The following is a 6,708-nucleotide window of genomic DNA, read 5'->3' on the forward strand; positions in this document are numbered from 1 at the left end:
GAAACAGAATTTTTTATAATATCCCATGCCTCTGTACTCTCTTGGAATTTATCTGTTAGACTTTGCCTTGTTTTTTGGTCCCTGAGATCTGCCACTAAGCAAACTCTGGGTTGGAAAAAGTAACTTCTGTGTGACTCAGTGTTCCATGCTGTAAAATGGTTATAAAATAGTACCTACTTTTGTGTGATTTTTAATACAAAACATAAAAATCTGTACAACACTTAGAGTGGTGGCTGCAGAGCAGGCCGTGCTCAATAAATGTGGCTACTCCTTTATTTTTCTTCTCTACCATTTTATTTCGGTTGTGTTTCCTTTAACCATTATTTAGCTGCCGCGGACCGGCTCTCGCGGAGTCTCAGACCGAGGGAGAACGAGGGAACGAAGAGCCAGGAGAGTCAGAAATCGGCGGGGAAATGACAGACAGACACACACGTTATGTGTATGTTACTGCTGCGATTTATTGTAGTAAGGCTTGGGTTTATATAGTAAAGAACAATGCTGCAGGCAAATGAAAAACTTTTATCACAAAGGTTGACAAAATGAGTTAAAACAATGATGTCATATGAGTGGTTTTATGAGGAACATAGTGGGGGACATTGTTTTTAGACAATTTACGGAGGATGAGAATTGACCTTTGACTCAGTTTCACATACTGAGGATGAGAATTGACCTTTGACTTAGTTTCACTTACTGAGGATGAGAATTGACCTTTGACTTAGTTTCACTTACTGAACTGTTTTAGGGGAATAACTGTCCAAGGTTTTGCTTGCCCTCTAGGTACCTGGAGATAACCTCCGAGTAACCTTAACATTTTTTTGTTACTACAATGGGAACCTAATGATATGTTTTGACTTGCATTCCTGGCTTACGGGAAACTTTTTTTTTTTGATTTTTTAGTTTTTGAGAATTATGAGGGTAAGTAGTAAAGTGTAAACACAGCTGGTAGATAATGCATAATGAGTTCATCAGCAGAGCAGAGACAGGTGTCCCCCAAAATTTAGCAAGGACAGTCTTCGGCTTCCATTAATGTGAGTCGGGGGTCATTACAACCGCGGACTGCACAGGAATCGCCTGGGGCTAAACTCCGACAGAGCGCACACCCCAAAACCCTGCAGCTTTAGACCCCCGACGCAGCAACATCTTGCCACGCGGGTATCACAGCTGTGGGCGTGGCATTTAGCCAATTTTTTAAAAACAAATTTACAAGCTGAGATCTTTTATTTTCTAAAACAAGGGCTTAGGCCAGTGCCGCAGCTCAATAAGCTAATCCTCCTCCTGCGGCACCGGCACACCGGGTTCTGTCCCGGTCGGGGCACCGGATTCTGTCTCGGTTGCCCTTCTCCCAGGCCAGCTCTGCTGTGGCCCGGGAGTGCAGTGGAGGATGGCCCAAGTGCTTGGGCCCTGCACCCCATGGGAGACCAGGAGAAGCACCTGGCTCCCGGCTTTGGATCAGTGCGGTGCGCCGGCCGCAGTGGCCATTGGGGGGTGAACCAACGGTAAAGGAAGACCTTTCTGTCTGTCTGTCTCTCTGTCCACTCTGCCTGTCAAAAATATAAAAAAAAATAAATCAAGGGCTTAATACATTTTCATTTTTTTCTACATGAATTATTAGGCCTTTATCTTTGTCTAGACTTTTGGTGTCATGTATTCAGTGTTTTTGCTTAAATATTTGAAATTTTTCCTTTGCCATATCATGCCATCCAGATAAAACATGATCTGGCCATAGGAGCACACACCCATTCCCTTGTCTTTTTGTACTAATAACATTAGGGATAGTGCCTTGATAAATATTTAAAGAGCATTGTTTGGTTTATCCTGATCCACACCACATAGCTTTTCTCAATTTTTGCCTTTCTTCTCATAGATTCGTTCACTTGGACAACTTGTCATTCTTATTTTTTTAACATTTATTCATTTACTTGAAAGAGTTACACAGAGGAGAGGCAGAGAGAGGGAGAGGGAGAGATAGAGAAATACAGGTCTTCCATCCACTGGTTCACTCCCCAAATGGCCAGAATGGCTGGAGCTGCGCTGATCTGAAGCCAGGAGCCAGGTGCTTCTCCTGGTCTCCCATGCGGGTGCAGGGGCCCAAGCACATGGGCCATCCTCCACTTCCCAGGCCACAGCAGAGAGCTGGACTGGAAGAGGAGCAACCAGAACTAGACCTGGTGCCCATATGGGATGCCAGCGCCGCAGGTGGAGGATTAACCTAGTGCGTCACTGTGCCGGCTCCCCAGCTTGTCTTTATGCGAAGTTACTCATGGTTTGTGTTGTCCATGTATTCTCATTCATTAGCTCTAATTTATGAGGCTACACATTCTTAAAACTATAAACAAATGGCCAGTTTCCTTATGGTTTGTCGCATGAGCTAGATCACTTTCTATCTTACGTATTTTTGGTCATTTGAAGTTTAAGTTTGCAGGAGTTGGAGTAAGAAATACAGGCAAACTGGTGAACTCTGATTGTCACAAGGACCGGGAAAAAGACTGTGGCAGTTTTTTCCCTGGCATTTTGTTTCCTTTCTCTTCATTTCCTCCTGACAGCAAAGGTTGGGCCAGTATTGTGCTTCATATTTTTAGTAATAAAATAAGCAGCTCTGTGCTTACAGCACTGTAGAGAAAGTCAAGCCTTTGTGTTAATGTGGCCCAGTATCTACTTTGTATTAGCATAGTGCTTATAAAAATGTAGACAGCAAGATGGGTGTGACATAAAAAAATCAATTTCTTTAGATTAAATTTATTATTTGCAACTGGACTCTAGTTTATCTTGATGGTGGACTCAATGCTCAGAGAAAATGTAATTTAAAAATAACCACCTTTTGATCTTTCCTTGTGATGCTGAACTTTGTGCATTCCTTCAGTAAGCTTCCTTTTAAATCTACACCAAGGGAGCTGCGGTGCTTCCTTCTTCATAAAATAGAAGGTAGACATAGGCTTTTGGAAAGTGTCCAAAAGGAGACTGATTTTGGGGAACCTGCGAGAATTACAGCGGCAGCTATAACTACGGTAACAAGCTGAGAGTCCGTTAAACTCTGATGGGAGAAGACCCCTCCTACCCCCCAGCTGATGGTGCTGTGTTTCTGCTCCCCCCTTACTTCTCAGTTTTCTTCCAAAGCAAGTCTTGAGTGTTAACACCTAATTCATTTCATGGAGTGTAAGCGCTAGAATATTTTATCCCTAAACCAATCACGATTACTTATTATCATAAAACCTGAAATAGGACCTTAGTTTCTCACTACAGATTATATTAAAAATATTTGTTTAGCAAGATTAATTCAGGAAGCAACAGAGCAGAGAAGCTAAGAGGCTGAACTTCGGACTAAAATCTCGAGATTTGCTGCCCGTGCCGCCATGGAGTCCCCGTAGGACTTTGGCCCCAGTGTGGGAACTAACACAGCTCAAGTTTTTCTTGTAAACTGAGATACTAATCATACGTGTCTTGGGGGAAGATTAAGATTATACATTTAAGGGTTTGTTTCGCACTGTGCTGGGTGATAGTGAACCTCACAGTGGGTCAACGGCTACATAAACATTTCTGTCTCGCTTTTTATGTGCGATGACAACTCGCTGTCTCCCTCAGCGCCGAGGTCTCTGCTAACAACGCAGGTCCGTTTTTGTCCTGGCGGCTTCTCGTGTGCGGCTCCCTGCCAGACGAGCAAGGCTGCCACCGGGGAGTCCCGCTTCGCCCTGCAAGGCCACTCCACACTGGTGACCGTGCTCCTTGTCGCCAGGGAACAGAAGACGAAGCTGGGCCGTGGCCTCGTCACCGCTGCGGTTAACGGGCCTGCGCATCGCCCCCGGCCCCTGGGTGGAGCGAGGGCCAGGGAGAACATCGCTACCGGAGGCTGACGACCTGCTCGTGACCCAAGCGGGCTCTTCGCTGCGGTGAAATGCATTTGGCCTGTCCCGGTCACGTGGCGGTGTCCCGGTCACGTGGCGGTGTCCCGGTCACGTGGCGGTGTCCCTGTAGCAGTCGCTGTTGCTCTGCCAGTACTGACTTCATGCGTTCCGACAGGAACGATTTTGTGCTCGGAACACAAACGTTCTCGCTCTTAGGGCTAATTCAACCCACCGTGTTTCCAACTCCAGCCCACCCCTCGTGATTTCATTATTTCTACACTTTCTAAGTTCCTCTCTGGGCCGTTCTCCTGCCGTGAGGTGCCCCCACTCTGCTCTATCTGGGAGTCACGCTGCTCCTGTTTGCACGCTGGTTTCCTGTTGCCAGGTCCTCTATGTGAGGCGCGGTTGTCCTGGCCACCAGGAGGGGCGCTGGTGCTCTCAGTATTAGTTGTGCTCCTCGCATCATTTTGCTGAACTCCAGCTGTGGTTTGGTTCATGCACGTCTGTGGTTGTAAGGATGTAGGCGCCATGAAGTCGTCTTTGTCTTTTCTTGGTTATTTTCCTAAACACGGGAGTGCTTGAATGCACAGCTTACTGCCTTCTCTTCCTGTTCACAAAACTTGATTTGCTGTATCTCAGACGAGTTGTTCTGCTGTGGATCCTCTTCCTTTTGAGCACCTCTCTCTCTCCTCCCTCCTCTCTCTCCATTCCTCTCTTGCTCACTTTCGCTCTCCCTCAACCCCAACTCTCCATCTTTTTCTCTTCCTTTTTGAAAGATATTCTAGTTTCCATTAGGTTTTCTTTCTTCATTAATCCCAGCAAAACTTGATAACGGTGGCTTTGTGAGATGATGCGTTTGCTGTTGAGTGACCTAAGGCCGTGGAAGAGGAAATAGATTCCCTAACTTACCTTTTGGAGGCCTTCTGAACTTTTGTTTTTTGTTTTAAAGAAAATAAATTAGACTTCAAGAATAGCCATATCTTCTCTGCCAGCCCTAATACTTTGAAAGAACGAATAAGATGCTACTTAATTTCAGTATGCTCTGTTTTCCATAATAACAGATACGTGAAATAATTTATCCCAGAAAAAAGTGTCCTCTGAATTAACCAAGCGAAAAGGGAGTTAAATCTATTTCAGTGATGATAAAGGTTATAGATTCACATGAGTAAATATATACAGTAAACTCCCACAATTCCAGTTCTTCAGACATACAGTGAAGGCTCGACAATGGAGGGTTTGGAGCTCGCCTCATTCATGACAGTGGTGGAGGGGAACCTGTGGACTCGGCCGCCACAAGAGATCTGCCGAGGAGACATGTGTCCCAACCCCTCCTCCACCGCTGCCTGCCTCAGAGATGAGAGCAAGATGTCTGTGTGGCAGGGGTGTGAGGTGTGATATACACTGAGGGTTCTTAATAGGGGCACTTATAAAGTACCATTTTTTTTTTTAAAGACTTGCTTGCTTCAAAGAGTGACAGAGAAAGGAACAGAGTAAGGAGGTAGGGGAGAGATCTTTGATCTGTTTCACACCCCAAATGCTCACAACAGCCAGGGCTGGGCCAGGCTGAAGCCAGGAGCTTGGAATTCCATCTAGGTCTCCTACATGGGTAGCAGAGACCCAAGCACTTGGGCCATCATCCATTGCTTTCCCAGCATTAACAAGAAACTGGATTGGAAGTGGAGCAGCTGGGACTCTAACTACATACCAGGGTTGCAAGTGGCAGCGTAACCCCCTGTGCTATAACTCTGGCCCCAGGTTTTCTTTTAAGAATCTTTAATTTAGTTTCAACTTTATGGCTGTTTCATGAGTTTGGAACTAAGATTGTCCATGAACACAAAGCACGCAGATGTCACAGTTGGGATGGAAACTAGTCAGGTGGCCTCCACTCCTTGTAGTTCCAATTCTCATGTGCACATGGGTCATGTGTTCAAAGAGGAAGCTGCCTCTTGAGATTTGAGGGTAATAGAATTCTTGTGCTCTATCCTTATCACTACTATTACTACTATTGTAAAATAGAGGAGGAGGAGAGGGGTGGAGGAGGAAGGCAGGGAGAAAAGAGAGGAAGATAATATGCATCTGTTATGACAATAACACAAAAAAATCTTGTTAAGAATGCAAGATCTGGGCCAGCGCTGTGGTGCAGTGAGTTAACACCCTGGCCTGAAGCACTGGCATCCCATATGGGTGCCGGTTTAGGACTCGGCTCTTCCACTTCCGATCCAGCTTTTTACTGTGGCCTGGGAAGGCAGTGGAATATGGTCCAAGGCCTTGGGTTCCTGCACCCGCATGGGAGACCTGGAAGAGGCTCCTGACTCCTGGCTTTGGATCGGTGCAGCTCTGTCTGTGGCGGCCAATTGGGGAGTGAACCATCGGATGGAGGCCCACTCTCTCTCTCTGCCTCTCCTCTCTCTGTGTAACTTTGACTTTCAAACAAAAATAAATATTTTTTAAAAATGCAAGATCTTTCTTGTGGTAGGTATTGCTTAATTCTCTTGCCAAGACAAACACGAGAGCCGAATGGAATCCAAACAAGGAGACTAGGTTGCTCTCTTTCCCTTCTTTCTTTGTGTTAGAACATTTTGTTTTAAGGCCGTAATGAATCTCTTATTTAATTTAATTAAAAAAATCTGCTTCACTTCAAAACTAACACTCAGGTAAGTGTCAAACTTCCAATTATACACATAAAAATATGTTTGGAACCTAAGTTAAAAACTTATTTGCATTAGACTTTAATCATCACGGAGGAAAATGTAAATGTTTCCAGGAGGTCCAGCTACATAAATAACCATCCATTTCTTTAGTGTGCAATAGTTTTCCCCTGAGAAAACTCTATAACTTTGAGGCTAATGTAATGGTAATTAATTACCAG

General features: G+C 45.0%; 1 long non-coding RNA gene across 1 annotated transcript; it reads right to left on the bottom strand.

Moving 5' to 3' along the window:
- Positions 1–440: 440 nt before the first annotated feature.
- On the bottom strand, positions 441–864 carry LOC133767949 (uncharacterized). Its single transcript, XR_009866922.1, has 2 exons — positions 671–864; positions 441–632 (listed from the first exon to the last, which is right to left on the bottom strand). It is a non-coding gene; the product is annotated as an uncharacterized LOC133767949 (long non-coding RNA).
- Positions 865–6,708: the final 5,844 nt, after the last annotated feature.

Source organism: Lepus europaeus, chromosome 10, assembly GCF_033115175.1.
Source record: "Lepus europaeus isolate LE1 chromosome 10, mLepTim1.pri, whole genome shotgun sequence".
NCBI lineage: Eukaryota > Metazoa > Chordata > Mammalia > Lagomorpha > Leporidae > Lepus > Lepus europaeus.